Below are 16650 nucleotides of genomic sequence, written 5' to 3' on the forward strand. Positions count from 1 at the left end.
ATAGAAAAGGCAACAGTGTGCAAAAATAGTGAATGACTTAAGCATGCTAAAAAGTTGCCTTATTTGATAGGGTGATGCAGTGTGTTTTGTGATACTGAAAAAGAAACCTACTTAAACCCTGGAAGCTTTTCACCTCTTTCCTAGCCCATATGCATGTTGTTATAGCACGTATTCAGAGGTTCTTTTTTGTCTGTTACTATTGCTCTAGTACATAAAATTATCTGCTTGCAAAACAAAGAAAGAAATGGCATGAGGAGATGAAGGGTCTGGAGGGGCAGGACGTGGTGTTCGGTGGCATGTGCATTAAATGTTGGCCAGCTGCTTTTTCAAACGGATACAGTGAGGTGGAATGGAAAGACAACATAATCTGATTTTTGAATTTTGAAATTTAAGTTGAAGCCCTTAGAATTAAGAGAGTTGCATTACTTAAAAAAGGAGTTTTGTGTGTAGATAAAGTATGTGTATGAATCCCTGATAACATGGCTGGTAAGAGTCAGTAGTTCCCTGTACAAGGTAGCATTCAGTTATTCAGAGCTTTTTTCCAAATGGTGACATGATAGATGGAATTTTTCCAGCACAACATCTGAGAAGACCGCAGAAGGAATTTTCTGCTATCTTCAAGGTCCATGACAGACAGAAATGCATTTTGCCAGGTTAGGTAGGTTTCTCGGAGCATTCGTTTATGAGAATTTTTTTAGTTGTGTACTCCTAGGATTTGAAACTTAGGAGAGGCTTGGGCTCTTGTGTCAGTGTTGTACCATCCCTGTGGGAATTCATTTCAGTTAGAGAAAACAAGAGTATTTAACAGTCAAAATGATTAAAAAACAAATCAGATTTCAGAAATGCTGGAAATTGAGACTCGTGAACATGGTACTTTCTGCTTATCTGTTTACTGGCTGATTTACTTGTTTTAACTACAGGTTATGACAATGTGTACTGTGTTTGCACCAGAACTGAAACTGTTTGTGTACCCGTTTCTGTCCTTTCTTCTCAGACTAAACAGTGTGAGAGAAAAGTTTTTTGCAGAAGAGTGTAGTCTGGACAAGAGCAAGTGTGTGTGGGGGGGGGTCTAGGTGGTGACAGGAGCTGGGAGCTGTAGAGATGCTTTGGGTAAAGGCATTAGGGGGAGCAGCTAGGAAAGGAGCACTGAGATGGGTTGAAGTATGTGGTAATGCACCTTGGTTTTAAAAAAAACAGAGCATGAAAAAAGTCAGAAGGAATTGCAGCATTCCTCCAAGAGAGGTGCAACGAATTAACACAGAATTGCTGTGTTGTAAAGCTTGTTGTAATTTGCTTATTGAATGGTACACCAAAAAAGCAGAAGCTGGTTTTCCAGAGAAACATTAATCTGTGCTGATAATACATTGGCTTGTTATTTTCTCAGGACCTGTGCCTTGTTATTTGCAATAATAGGCCCGCTTGTGATTTAGCAAACTGAGATTCCTTAGGAAAGTTTCTCTCCCTGGGGAAACCTAGTCATATTGAGACGTGGTATATCCAGAACTGGGGACATAGAGTGATATCGTGTAATTGATGTCTCTGTCACCATGTGTGGGGCTGAGATAAAATAGGTGTGCTGCCAATCTTTTCTTCTTTTCCTTCCAAGTAACCCGTGTATTATCGTTAGAACCTAACTTGCTCAGACAAAAAGATAACTAAACATTACTAAATATTTTATTTATTTTTAGAAAGAATGCATGGTATCTGTGACTGCCAATGTCCTTACTCTGCAGGTATAATAAGAAAAAGACAGGTAAAATGCTGAGTGTTTCTCCTTGGAAACAAGGCTGGGACAAATGCTAGCTAATTGGAGTGAGACGAAAAACGACAGGACGAGAGAAAGTTATTTCATGGCCCATCAAATATAAATTAATGTAATTTATAATCATTTTGTCCTGGCGAGTCAATCCTACTGATTAGTTGCACTAAGTAACTGGTAAGTTGCAATAGTAAGCACTTCATCAGCTGCCAGGAGATCAGGGTTGTAGAAAGCTCATACAGGGTAACAAAGTGCTACTTAATTCTGGCTTCTCTGAACTGAGACCAATTTAAATTATATTCAGGTTTTCCCATTTTTGGAGATAATCTGTTGTGAGAGAGAACTTGGGCTTTCCCTTGAAATACTTTTCTAGAGATGGTTTGATCACACAGCTTCAAGTAAACAAGCTTTCAGCTTGGCACTGTTTCTAGCAGGTGTTTCCAAGGTCAATTCCTAAGTAGGCAGTGCCTCACTGGTAATCTTTGCTTCATGGCTAGATTGAACAGGTAGTGAAAATACAAAACAAAATAAAAATGAGATATGTTTGAATTTTTTGTCCCAAGGTTTTGCTGACATTTTTTTCTTTATAAAAGTAGGAAACTGGAAAATGTTGATCACAAATGCATGCTCCAGATTACTGTTTCCTATCTGGACTAAAGCCTGTACGAGTCAGACAGCACTAGGAACATTTTTACTGCTAAAGCTTTCTGTTCCCCAGAATAGGCTGGATTTTTGTGCAAATTAGCAATGGGTTTGCTGCTTTGTTGGGTGATGCCACAAAGAAACAGAAGGAAGGCAACAAGCCTCTGAAGTTTAGAGCTTAACATTGAAACTTACGCCTCTTTGCTTTTGTTGTAGCTATTATAATGATGAATATGTGACAATAAGTTTAAACCAAAGAAAGGACTCTTAGTTGCTGCGTCCAAAAATATGTTTCTAGACAGTTTGCATAAGCAGTCTTTGATTCGTCAGAGTCTTAATGAGATTCTCAAGAGAGGGTGAATTTCAAGAAAATCAGTTTAATGGTCTGGTTACAAATAGAGAAAAACAAATGGCTTGAAATTTCATGTACCTTTTGCTTTATAAAGATAAGTTACATTCAGGTGTCTCAGGAACTCAGCTGAATCTTCAAAACCATTAGTATCAGTCCAGTAGGATGGGTAAGGATGTCTGTGTGTTCGTCTGCTCATACCCAGCTTTTAACAGGGTGTTTTCTCCTGTTTACATTGATGTCAATCCTTTAGAAAGTATCCTCAGAAGGGTTTTGTTGTGAGAGAAGATCTTGGCAGAATGATTACTCATACAGGAGGAACTGGTCATTGTGTTGCTGGCTTAGTATCTGACTGCCAAGGCCAGCAGGGATAACCTCTTCCGAATCTGGAGGCATTGTCTCCAGCAGCATGTTAATAATCTCCAAAGGGGTATTCCAAAATGTATAGGTAGACTGCACCTTAACAAACACGAACTGGCTGTGGGAGTAAGCAGCTTTTTGGAAAATTGTCCAATTTCCCACACAAAGGTTGGTATATGTGTTAGGTGGTGTTTCTGTATGTTCAGGGAGCAGTTGAATTGGATCTGTCTTTTTTTTCAGTAGTCACACAGGCACGCTTATTTGCTGGCCTTCTTTTGTAAATGAGCTCGTGCCCTGTTGATTGATTATGTGCAGCACTGTGATTTTCCCTTGGGACTACTTGGGCAGTCACCTGAGGTGGATCTTGCTGCTGAACATTTTTAAACGGTCTCCTAACCTCCATTTACAGGTAGTGTTTCATGTTTGAGGCTTGAATGAGATAGCACAGAAATCAGGTGATTTTAGTGAATCGAGTTCGTCAGAGACAGGAAGATACAAAAGTGACACAGCCAATTAATTTAAAATCCTGGTACAGTGAAGGGTGAATGGTCTAACTCTGTTCTATTCTGTTAAAAAAAAAAAAAACAAACTCCTTTGAACAGCTTGTATTTATAAACAGCGGATGTTAAATACATATCCTTGCAATACTTGATGGCAGTTTTACTCGAGTGGCACAGCAAGTGGGAGTAAAGTTATGAACAGTGTCATGTTATGTAAGAAAATCAAGAAGTGGCTTTTGAATTTCTATTTAAAAATGGTTCTCGAATGAAATGTAAAATGCTGTTTGAGGAGAGTAGTATATACTGTATATAGTATATATATATAGTATGTATATATATATACTATATATATATACTGTATATAGTATATACAGCAAAATGAGGTGTTTTTTAGAGTTTTTTGTTTTTTTTTTTTTTAAGAATATCCTTGCAATTACATCACATATAAAGTTCTAATCTGGGACTTTAGCAACATCAGTTCTTAGTCTCAGATTGTAGAGGTTGTCCTCAGAACAGAAGGTGACTTCCTCTTTTTGGCCCTAAGATTAATTAGCTTATTTGACACAAGTAGTCCTTTGACCTTACTGCTTTAAGTATTTTTTTCTGAGGGTGCCTAACTATTATAAGCCAGACTGACAATGTGCTAACAGATTTTGTTGACGCTTTGCTGTGTAATCTCATCAGTTGCACTTCACCTCCTGAAATTCTAAGTACTGAGATTACCAGCAAAAGAGTGGTGGCACTGTGCTTATGGGTGTAAAAGTATTTCTGCATTAACCTAATTTCCTGAAGGTTTATGGCTGCTGTAAATTTTTTGCCCCAAATGACTTCTTCCTGAGCTGCTCCTTGAACAAGCAGGAAAAGCTGATCCTCAGAGCAAAGCAACCACCTGTGAGTAACCTTAAGGAAAACACTGCTGGCTTTTATATGTGCACTATATAGATAGGGAAATACTAAGTTTAAAATACTAATTCAGCACTTGCGTGAAATTCTAAATAGAATTTTGAGTAACGTTTGAAATGACATCGGACTAAGTTCCTAAAAGCCGGGGCACCTCCCTTAGAGTCATTCCTCTGCTTTTCCCCTGGTGTATCTGAGAGGTGGCACTCAGAAGTGTGACTGGAAGGTATATTTAATGAGTGTGAAGTAGCATGGGCCCAGACTTCACTGTGAGCTTGCAGTTGTCTCATTTTCCTCAGCTTTCTTGATCCTTATGAGGCAGACAGTCTGTTTCCCTGACAGCTACCGAGAGGGAGCTTTTCTTGGAGATTTCGCCATGCTTTCTGATTCCCACAGTGTATAAGCTTTCAGTGAGTATGGGGAATTGAGGGCAGTGTCCCCCACCTGGGTCTTACGGTGGGGAGAAGGGGCTGGCAGGCCTTGTGGTGGGGCTAGCTGGGGCCAGGGCGTTGGAGAGGAGACCTGAAGGCAGAAAACAGTTGGGCAGGAGCGTGGATTTCTTGGCAGGTAGAGGAATGGGAGGAAGAGGTTTGGGAGGCATTTTACATATTTTGTTTTTCTGTAGTGGCTTCAGGCAGCTTCCTGAAGAAGAGTGTCACCCAGAGTTTTGTAACAGCCTCCTAAATATGTATACTCCGTGCTCAGGAGTTGCTGAAGTTACCAAGGACGTGCTACACCACCCAGCTCTTCCCAGCATGTAACGGCTTTCTTTCCACCAGCCTAATCGGCTACAGAAGTCAGAGTGGATGCAGATCTGTGGGATACCTGTGGGGTCTGTTTGCTGGAGTTTACAAAAAAAGAAGAGCAGAGAAAAAGAGGGAACAGTCCTAAGATGCGTTATGTACAGCTAGGATAGCTACAGCCTCCAGGCAAGATGTAGCATGTTTCTTCATCGTGGTGAGCTTTCTGTTCCTGGGGAGGAGAGAAGTTCTGGAGCACAGCTGATTTACAGACATCTCTTCCTTGCCCCAGCTAAGTAGAGGTTGTGATTGGCACTGCATCATTTCTCGAATTCATCTCTAACTTCTTTTCTTTGTTAATAGTGAAATATTCCGCTTGCCTTTTAAATAGCGTCTTCACTGTGGTTTGAAAGATTCTTGAATTAGCAGGAACATCTAAAATACAAACAGTGTGTTGCAAACAGGAATATTGTTGACTAGCAGATAATAGACATCTGCAGGAGTGTTTTGTAGGTTGTTTTTTGGTTTTGTGTGGGTTTTTTGTGTGTTTTTTGTTCTGTGTTTGGAAGATAAAATTTTTGTATCACTGCAAACTTCTTGTTTCTCTTCCTTGTACCTTCAGAGGTGGACGGGCCATCTGTGGCTGTATCTCATGAGAATACATCCTCCTCTCAACTCACAGGTTTTATCAAAGAAACTGTTGATTAAGAGCCTAAACTTGTTCCAATCCAAACTTTGTTTCCATGCCTTTGCTACTTTGTGGACTCTGGCCTTCAAATCTGCTAACAGTCACCCTAGGACTCCCCTGACTTAGGCAAGTCGGTGAAGCTCAACAGCACTATCCTACGTTAAGTTTGGTGCAGTACTTCAGGTGACATACACAAATGGTTTCCAGTTCAGGCTGGTGCTCAGAAGGGGATGAGTGTATCCATCGGTGTCATTCATTTAAGCAACGAGATGCTTACGGTAGCTCTGAAATGAGTGCATTTAAAGGATTGAACTCCTGCCTCTTACCCTTGCATTAGCATTTCGTGAGCTTGAACACATATCAATAGGCATGAGGCAAGCCATTCAAAACTGATATTCACCCCCTTTTTATTACAATCCATGAGTTAGGTAGAAACCATGAAATTCAGAAGATTCTCTCTGCTGTTCAGTTTAATGTGTGGATTTAGAAGGAAAACAATCCCCTTCCTGTGGTAGGTGGGGAGCACAGCACTCTTTCTTGCTTATTACAATATAGCTGATGTTTTTTCCTGAATTCAGGACATACCAGACAGTGTATCTCACTTTGATTTGAAAAAGGGACTTAAAAAAGAATTTAACTGCGTTTGAAGAGGGAAAATGCAAGTTTGTCTTTGAATGTCTTTGAGGCTTTGTGTGCGTGTATTACATCTAGATATATGTACACACATACATATACAAGCGAAAGTTGTGTGTGCATCACTTGAAGGGCACTACTCTGTATCCTCTCAATATTGGTGATGCAGAAGGGGTGGCTGCTGTGATGTTTCACGGATGGCTATTGTTTCTTGGAGGCCTCTCAATGTAGCTTGAGGCTACAGTTTTGTCATTGAGGTATTAGAAGCTGTGAGTTAGAGCAAACCTGCTGACTGTCACAAACCGCCCTGTTATTCACGCAGCAGAGAGACTGCTGTGGGTCGTGGGGGAGGGAGTGCAGCCCAGGATGTTTCATACGGAAAAGGTGGGTGTTAGATCTCGCAGTTGCATCTCCTGCAGCAAGGAAATGCATTTGGCAAGGTGGTGGGGACAGTAGCTTGCGTGCCTTGCTCTGTCACCTACACAGGAGCCTTATTGGCGGGTTTCCCCACTTTCAGTCTGTGCATCGGGCTTATGTGGCAGGGGGAGGAGAAGGGCTGCGGGGTGGCCTCTGTGAGCAGAGCCCAGCAGCTGCCCCATGTCAGAGAAGAGCCAGCTCCAGATGGCTCTAAAGGGACCTGCTGCTGGCCAGAGCCGAGCTAGGGAGTGATGCTTGGTGGGCCTCTGGGAGAGCAGATTGAAGGAAGGGGGAAAAAGTACCGCTGTGCAACAGCAGCTGGGAGAGAAGAGTGAGAAAGTGTGAGAGGAACAGCTCTGCAGCCCCCCAGGCGAGTGCTGCAGGAGGGCAGGAGGTGCTCTAGGCAGGCAGCGCTCCAGGCAGGCAGCAGCAGTTCCCCTGCGGCCTGTGCAGGGAGAGGCCCCTGGTGGAGCAGGCTGTCCCCCTGCAGCCCATGGGTCCCACACAGAGCAGATCTCCACGCTGCAGCCCCCCCGTGGAGGAGCCCCCGGTGGAGCAGGTGGATGTGGCCTGGAGGAGGCTGCGGCCCACAGAGAGGAGCCCCTGCTGGAGCTCTGGCATTGTTTCCCAGCTGAACCACAGTTGAAAAGTGGTGATGAGGAGTAGAAAGCTGCTGAGGTTATCTTTGGGATTTGGGCTCAGCTGACCTTCCTTACAGAGGCGTGAAATGCTGTTCGCCTTTCTTCAGGGTTGCCTCAGTGCAAGGAGAACCTATCTGTTTCTCAGAAAGAAGATACTTGAAAAGCATGATAACCCAATTACTAAACCGGTCTGTTTAAAACTAAAAACGTGTTAAAAAAAAAAAAAAAAGAACCACAACTCCTACAACGTTATAGATTGCATTGCTGTGAAGCACAGCCTCTAGCTGGTGGTGATCCTGTCCCAGCTCCCTGGCTCTGCGGCCTGTGCTGGCCCCATCTGGGGGACCACGTTACCAGCGCAGTCTTTGAAGGAATCCCTTCTGCAAGGCTGCCTTTGGGGAGACTGTAGTTGAGCTCAGCCAGCTAATTAGTGCAAAGCAGGCAGGACATCCGTAAAGTCCTGACAGTTACGGGATCATGTTTTGTACCTTGCTCTTGTGCTTTAGTATACTTAATAAGCAGTTGACCAAAAATGAAACAAATATGATATGAAGACCATGGAAAACCTTGTTCAGAAAAAAAAAGGGAAAGAAGGCATTTCTGTATCTGTGGCTAACTGCACTTGGTGGTATGTGGTTCAGCTTATGGAGCAGTTGAGTATGAGTGAAGAACGTAGATTTATCCCAAGCTAGCTTTTTTTCTTAGTAATGTGGGTATTGTTAGAATTGTGGCTCTGGTGACCTGAAATGTAGTGGGCTGCCCAGCTGCTTTATAGGTTTGTATTTACTAAGTGAAAGCTGTTCTGCTGCAACTGTATTGCTGCTGCTGGTATCCATTACAGCTAGAGCGAAGCCAGCTTCTGATTGTCATTGTGTATGTGATCACTGTTCTTGAAAACTGCAACTGTAAATGAACAGCATGTGCTACTGCCTTTCTTTGTGTGATGCAAAGTCCATGTATGTGAATTTAATGTTAGAGAACAAGTTTTAGGTGATGTTGAGTCTAGACGTAAGCTACAGATGTCATAAATGCACCAGCTGTGGAAACATCCTTTGTTATCCAAATGCACAGATGCCCAAAACATGCTTATAAGTATTTGTCATGATTTGGCAGAACTGAACTTGCTCTACAGTTTTATCTTAGGCTAATTCAAGAGGTCATATTTTACTTCAATTCTGCATCTGAAGTAATGGACAGAAAGCTGCCAAGCCTTATCTTTAACACTATTTTCATGATTTTTTTAGTTTGCCTTTGAGCTTGAATTGATTCCAGATTTCAGCAAAGCATGTGGAGTGTTTCTAGTGAAAATACATGTGTTTTGCACAGGTCTAAATCAAATGGGAATGAGCTTAGCATGTTTTGCAGTTTAAAATTGGTCTTTTTTTAACTTCACACCCTGAAACTTCAACTTAATAATGATTTCTTCTTTGTTCTCGCTTCCTACAGAAATACACAGGAAGTCTTCTGGAACTCTTATGACCTGTGTAAGCCAATGTCAGTGAATCCTATGGCAAAGTTACTTCTTTCCAAAGTGATGAGTAAGAAGTTAATTTTATGAAACTAATATTTGGAGGAAAATAACATGTTTTTCAAAAGGATGGCCTTCCAAAAAGCAGCTTTCCTTTTCTTTTTTTTTTTTTTTGGAAACTGTCAGCTCTGTCTGAAGAGGTCAGCCAGCCAGCTAACTCACTAGGAACTCACTACTTTAACATATCTTCGTCAGTCTTTACATCTGCATTGTCAAAACTTTTATCAAGAAACCTAACTGGCAATCCTTGTGTACTTTGACAACAAAAGTCTTGATTGTATCTTGGACTATGGAGTGATAAGCTTGCAGAGTGCAATTACTGTTTTGTCCGAAATTATCAGTTTGAGGCTAAGTGATTTTTTTTTCCTGCCCTGTGAAAAGAACTAAATGAATTTTCATGTTTGCCTTAATGTATCTTGCATTCAGTTGATCAGTATTACCATCAGAAAAGGCCCTCTGGGTGAATACTGTTGATTTTTCCTCTCCAGGGTTCAGTCTATTGCTTCTTGCTCTCCTCGGTGCATTTCCTAAACTTTCTTGGTGTCTCTCGGGTAACTGGATTTTCAGAATGTGCGTTCTTGGTCTTGCTGCATCGTGATTTCCAGCAAAAACAAAAGGCAAAATGGGTAACGAGTAGGTTTAACGGTGCTGCAGATGTCAGGTGTGGTCATTTGCGGTTTTAGGAGACCATGCTACTAGAGGAGTGAATGGAGGCGTGTGTTGCCGCCTTAACCTCTGCAGGACAGTACGTGGAGGAGTTCAGACTGTTCTGTTACACTGCCTTTTTCTTTCCAAGTGCCTTTCTGGTATGTGCTTCTTGAACAACAGGGGTAAGTGAATGCAGGAGTTGAATGTGTCCTCAGCAAGTTCACGGATGACACTGAACAGGGAGGTGCTGCTGACTCACTGGAGGGACGAGGGGCCTTCAGAGGGGTCTGGTTGGACTGGAGCATTGGGTGGTCAGCAAGGGCATGAAGCGCAACAAGGATGTGAAGCTGTGTCTGGGACGGGGCAATGCCAGGCACAGACTGGGAGACAAGCGTCTGGAGAGCAGCTCAGCAGAAAGGGACCCAGGGGTGCAGGTGACAGCAGGCTCAGTGTGAGCCAGCAGAGTGCCCTGGCAGATGAGGGCAAACTGCATTTTGGGGTGTGTTAAACACAGCATTGCCAGTGTCTGAAGAGGTGATGCTCCCACTACATTTAGCATTGGTGTGGCCTCAGGTTGAATATTGTCTACAGTATAAAAAGGGTGCTAAGGTCCTTGAATGTGTCCAGAGGAGGGCAACAAAGCTGGTAAAAGGGCTGGAAGACATGTCCTTCTGGGAGAGGCCGAGGACACTTGGGCTGTTCAGTCTGGAGAAGAGGCCGTGAGGCGACCCCATGGCTCTGCGACTCCATCAGGAGGGGAAGCACAGAGGCAGGTGCCGGTCTCTGCTCCCTGGTCATCGATGGCAGGATGTGCAGGAATGGCACAAAGCTGTGCCAAGGAGGTTCAGATTGGGCAGTAGGAAGAAAATCTGTGCTGTGAGGGCGGTCAAACACTGCAGCAGGCTTCCTGTTGAGGTGGTTTGTGCCCCATGCCTGTCAGTGTTCAAGAGTCAGTTGGGTAGTGCCCTCAATAACATGTTTAAATTTTGGTTAGCCCTGAAGCGGCCAGGCTTGTTGGACAACATGACTTTTGGAAGCCCCTTCCAGCTGAACTGTTCTAATTCTAAATCTAAATATGTTTGCTGTTTTTTTTTTTAACCTTACAATGTTGTCCGGAGAAGCTGTGGATGCCCCATCCCTGGAGGTGTTCAAGGCCAGGCTGGATGGGGCTTTGGGCAGCCTGGTGTGGTGGGAGGTGTCCCTGCCCATGGCAGGGGGGTTGGAGGTAGGTGGTCTTCAAGGTCCCTTCCAGCCCAAACCATTCTGTGTTTCTATGATTATATGAACTCTGAATAAAAGATAAGTTTCGATCTCAGGGATATTTATAATCTTTGTCAACTTACAAATTCTGGAATGATTTGTGGAAATAGGGTAAACAAGGCACTTAAAGCTTGTATTTTATTATTAAAGAAAAAGCTGGGTGTATCAGCTATAATTCTAGATAAAATATTTATGTAAAATTTTAATCTAGAATCCTACCTCTTTGCAGTGCTGCTGAGCCTTCTTTTACAAACACTGCTTATTCGTGTTGCTAATTACTTATGCTTAGCTAGTTAAATAATTTCAGTCTCGTTGTAATTTATCTGTACTTACTGTCTTTTCCTTTTGCTATTTCCCTCCACTAGAGACTTTTCTTAACTTCCATATTTTAACACGGGCTATATTTTGTTTGGAGACTCTGTTCTGTCAAAGAACATGACATATCTCTGCTGTTCTGTAAGAAATAAATAATGGAGCTTTGGAGACAGTTTTGCCCACAAATCACATTTTGTGTAGTTCGGGATTCTTGTGTAATTATGGACACTTACTTGAAAACAGACCCCTCAGTTTTTTTGTCTGTTCTGGCTGTCTGATCCTTACTGGAGTCGTTAATTATCCTCCTAGCAACTGGTTGCATTGTTAAAACTGAAAAGATGGATTGTAGAAATCCGTAATAAACAACGTAATATATGTGTATATGTGTATGTAAAATATTTATACATATATGCATGTGTATGCACTCATGTATATGTATGAATGTACATACATATAAGCCTGTTTGTGTGCATATATAGAATGTGGTTGACTGTGCATAGATAAATACAGAACATAGTGGTAAGCAGTAGGTGCAGGTGAATTCCTGACACAAGATTTTACTTTGTTATAAACATTGCCTACTGTCCTTGGAAGTTTCTGATTAAAAGAAAAGAAAAAAAGAAAGACAGAAAGAACTCCACCACCACCACCTTCCACGAGGCATTAACATCTATTTAATTTCAGTAACACGGTGTGTTGTGGTAGATCCATTTGCTAGCAAATACACATCTGTAAACAAAACGGCAAAGACTCTTGCAGAGCAAGCAGGAAGAAAGAGATTTAGTTTTCCTTCTACTGAATTTTAAACTTTTTTCAGCAGGCAGAATTGTCAGTGCTAAATGTCAGGTTTCCCTTCGAGAACATGAAGTAACAGACTCTGAAAGCCAGTCTTGTTAAGGGAGGAGGGGGGTAGAAATCAATGGTAGTGACAGGCTGGCTGTGGGAACATCTCTGCACTGTCACTGCTAACGATGTTAGGGACCCAGAGGAATGTGCTGCTGCTGCTGCTGTCCAGAGTTTCCTGTCTGCTGTGCAGCAGTTTTTAGTACAGTGATGCAGAAACTTATGCAGGTGTCCTTTCCTCTGCAGCAACACCCATTCTCAAAACACGTATGTGAGAAAAAGGAAGTTTGTTGTAATTTTCCACAGTTCGATGCACAGGCACACTGCATAATTTAGTTCTGCTGTAAAGACCTTCAGTCCTGTTTCAGTTCTAGCCTTCATCTTTGCTTGTAAAATGGCATTATTTAGAATTTTGTTAGAATTTATCTTTATTATTATTTAGATTTTCTCTATTATATATATATTATTCTATATAATGTGTTATATAATATTTATTATTTAGAATTTATCTTTGCTTGTAAAATGGCATTATCTCTATTATTTCTGAGTGGCGTTAAGGCAAGGATCAGAACAGTTATGCTTAGTATTGAGGGGCACCACTGCAAAAAAAGGTACAGAATATTGTTCCTAATGTTGAGAAAAGTAAATATAGGGAACTTAATACAAGTTTGCTCTGTTTTCACCAACTAGAGATAAATCTGTACAATGTAGATCAAGCAAAGTAAGACCTTCCTACTTCTGAGTGCCCATCTTCAGTTTATGTGCCAAGCCTTTATACCATACTTCTAGAAGTGTTGTATTCTAATGCCTGAGTGATAAAGGAGCTGCTTTTTCATATCCCGCTATCCTTTAAGCCCAGCGTGGTTTGAATATTCTGACAGCATGAGTGAATGATTCTAAATAATGAATGTTTATAAATACTGGAAAGATTTATAGAAATAATAGAATTATAAACTATATTTTGCACATATGCCTATATAAACACTTGCATGTGTGTACATACAGATATATGTGTACATATACACGCCTATGTACATATGTGTACATGTACACATATATGTTTACTTTTGATTTCCATAATCTGTTCTTCATCTAACGTACTTTACTAGAGATTTCTAAAACCTTTTTTTTTTTAATACCTTTGCATTGAATTGATGTTACTGCAGTTCTTGATACGAGCAGATCAAAAAATCTGCAAGATGAAGTTGGGCACAAAAAAAACCCAGGATTTTCCTTTGAAAGGGGAGCTGAAGTAAATGTGCAAGTTTGTGTGTGTGTGTAAAATCTTTCTCTTTTTTTTCCCCTCTGGTGTGTTTCTCCCACAAAATCAACACATTCAATTTCTTTACGCTTTTCAAGTATATTGTCTGTAAATTTAAAACGGGAAGGTCCAGAGTTGTTTACAATGTTAGTGCAGAAGAGAGATGTTTAAGGGAAACCCCAAATCTCATGAAATCTAACACAGTACTCAGGAGCTCACAGTTCCAGGCTAATGTGAACTGGCACCTTGAGGTGCCGCAGAGCTACAGGTGCTTGCAGAGGAAGGAGCACATTGGACTGCGTGGTGTGGGTACCTGCTGTTCCCTGTCTGCATTACTATCAGGAAGTGAGTTCACCCTTTTGACTGGAGACTTGAGTCATAATTGGTGCAAAGCAATTCAGAAGTTTATTAATTAGTTATGGGGAAACTGGTACAGCAGCAAAATCATCACTGGTCGGCCATCAAAGAAGTTTGCAATTATGTTCCAATGCATATGATTATGCCCTCCTAGGTAGCTGCTAATTATAGGTTTGCAGTCTAATGACCACTGAATCGCAGCTGTGGGAGCACGGCGATGTGTCTCGCCACTGCTAGCACTCCCCGCAGCATGTCTTAGAGGTACAGAACTGACCGAGAGCCCGTCGGGCTGTGCGAGGGGCTTGGCTCCGCAGCTCCACCTCATCACTGGCTGGAGGTGTCAGCGCTCCTCCTCTTTCTTCTCCAGGTGACTTTATTACTTATTCTCTGTTTTCCCGAGTTTGGGGCCAGCCATGTGCTTCCCAGACATCTTCATTCCACCCACTCTCCAAATTCATTCCTGTGGTATTAGTCCTGTGACCGCCTCCACCGCCAGCCACATTCCCCAACACCAAAAGAGAGTCAGGCTTTTCAGCGTGAGGATTCCCAGCACATTCATACACGTGGAAGTCACGCTGCTAAAGAGGATTTTCTGCTGCGTGGCCACTCCAGAACGGGGCTGCAGGAATTTTGACACTTTTATGTTTATTATTTAGTACATGCATATATTTACATGAAGTCCTCTTTTAACCTTTGTGAGTTCACATGGGACTGGCTTCAGGAAGCAAGCATGTGTGTATGCCGCATTCAGAACAGCAAGGAATAACCGTGTTTGTGCAACCTGTAAAATTAAGCTGCATCTAATATAATCCAGGCTTGACAAGGTGGGTGTAGACATGCAAATTTTTCACCTGAATTTCAGGCAATACACTTCTCTGTGCGTGTTTAAACTTTTTGTGCATGTTGCAGCCATGTGAGAGCAGCATCTAAAAATTCTGATTGTGTAGATAGGCACCAGGGTGCTATTATTTAGCTCTCTGCATTATCTGCTGTGTTTGTGATAACACTTAAGTTTTCAGCATTTGAAAGCACATTTGCATGCAAAAAAAAAAAATCAATAATAGATTTTCTTAAATAGTTTTCTTGTCTTTTTCATCCTAACCTGCTAGACCAAAATAGCTATGAAAAGTGCAACTCTAGATTCAGTTCAAAGTCTGCTTGTGAGCCCAAATGCCTAGCAGTTTGCAGTAAACTGTGACAGCTGAGTCAAGTTTTTTAGTTTGGGTACTAGGAACAGATGCCAAAAAGAAAACTGTATGACATCTGAAGCTGTTTTTGTTATCTAAAGACAAATAAATATGTGGCCTTTTTATCTATATTTAATTATCTTTTATTATATTGATGTATTATTTATGTAAACTGTAACTGATTAGTAATTTCCGTGGAAAATTTATGTTTTAGTTTATTTGTTTGGGATTTTTTTTCCAAAAGGATATGTAGATTCTGGCAGTGTGTTCTGGTTCCTTTTTTTTTTTTTTTATTTCCTGAGAGTGCAACCATGGGATTATTAAAAATTTAACTGGCATCTGCTTTCTTAAGGAGTTATTCCATCCTGGAAATGCTGGGGGAACTTGGGGACGGGGGGAAAGTCCCGTCCCATCCCGTCAATAACATACAGTTCTGGTAGCTCGTGAGAAGTTAAATGTGTAAGTCTTGAGGGGGAGGGAGGGGAATAACCAAACAACATATTTAAAAGTGCTCTTTTCTTTAAAAGTTGCAGTGTTTAAAGGCATGTGGCTTTTTAGCTGACTTCAGAGGTAACATGTTTCTGCAAAACTACCACACAGCAAAGCATTTATCGAGGAACCGAAGCTTCTATTTCTGATCTGTGGGGGTGTGAGGAAGCTCTAATCCGACCCAGCACACGAGCGTGGATTCCTGTGCTTTGCTATAAAACGAAACCAAGTAAAATACCTTCTGCGTGTGAGAGCCAAACAGAGCTGTAGGTGGTGTAGCCTACAGGATCCTCTGCTACCACATTTTTTTAAGAGATTTGCTTCCTTTATGTATTAAAATATGCTAATGGTGAGCATTTGTAAAATACCGTTGTGCATTCTTACACGTTAAGAGCTTCTAAGAATTGTCAGCTCTAAAACAAACTCTGATTTGGAACAGAAGGAAATCGTACACGTATCACGTGATGGGATGAAGTTTTTAGCAGTACCTGACAGGAAAAAGGAAGTCAAGTGCTTTATTCTTTTTAAGAAAGTCAGGGTATGTTGGAGTTCTCTTGTGGATTAAATTTGATGCTTTGATGGAGACTTTTTTTTCTTGGGAAAAGTAATGTTTAAGTGGATGAGTGAACTTATGTTAAAGTTTTTCCGATTTAATCTTGTTCAGCTAGTATGTGCAACTTCAAACCTGTGGACAGAAAAACTGGAGGCTGTCAGATATTTTATGAAACTTGGAAACGTCAGGATAGGATCTACATGCAGCCGTGACAAGAATTGTTTCCCAGTAGCTGTGGTAAAGCTGGCTAATCTGCAAGTGTGTGATTCAAGCCTAAAACGATGCGAATTGGCTGAAGATCGCGATGAGTAACATCCAGAGGCTAAGCGCTGGATAGGGCTCAGTGTGCTGTCACAGGCTGTGCCTGTGGTGCCTGTGCTGCAGGGTTCAGCAGTGGCTCCTTCAGGAACGTCTACTCTGGCTGCAGCACGCCTACAGCTCAGTGGAGGGGAAGGAAACTCGTTTTCCCTCTCTCCCGTTCTTTACTTTCTATTTCAGAAGTCAGTGGGCAAATGCAATTTTAATGCTAAATACGTTGAGTCTTATCTGAGGCAGCGATGGCAATAAGGAGGGACAAACA

General features: G+C 41.7%; 1 protein-coding gene across 2 annotated transcripts in view; it reads left to right on the forward strand.

Moving 5' to 3' along the window:
* The window catches only part of RNF38 (ring finger protein 38), a 125178-nt gene that overhangs the window by 54445 nt on the left and 54083 nt on the right, over positions 1-16650 (forward strand). The gene's annotated exons all lie outside the window — the stretch shown is intronic.

The sequence above is a fragment of the Anser anser genome (assembly GCF_964211835.1).
Source record: "Anser anser genome assembly, chromosome: Z".
In the NCBI taxonomy this organism is placed as follows: domain Eukaryota; kingdom Metazoa; phylum Chordata; class Aves; order Anseriformes; family Anatidae; genus Anser; species Anser anser.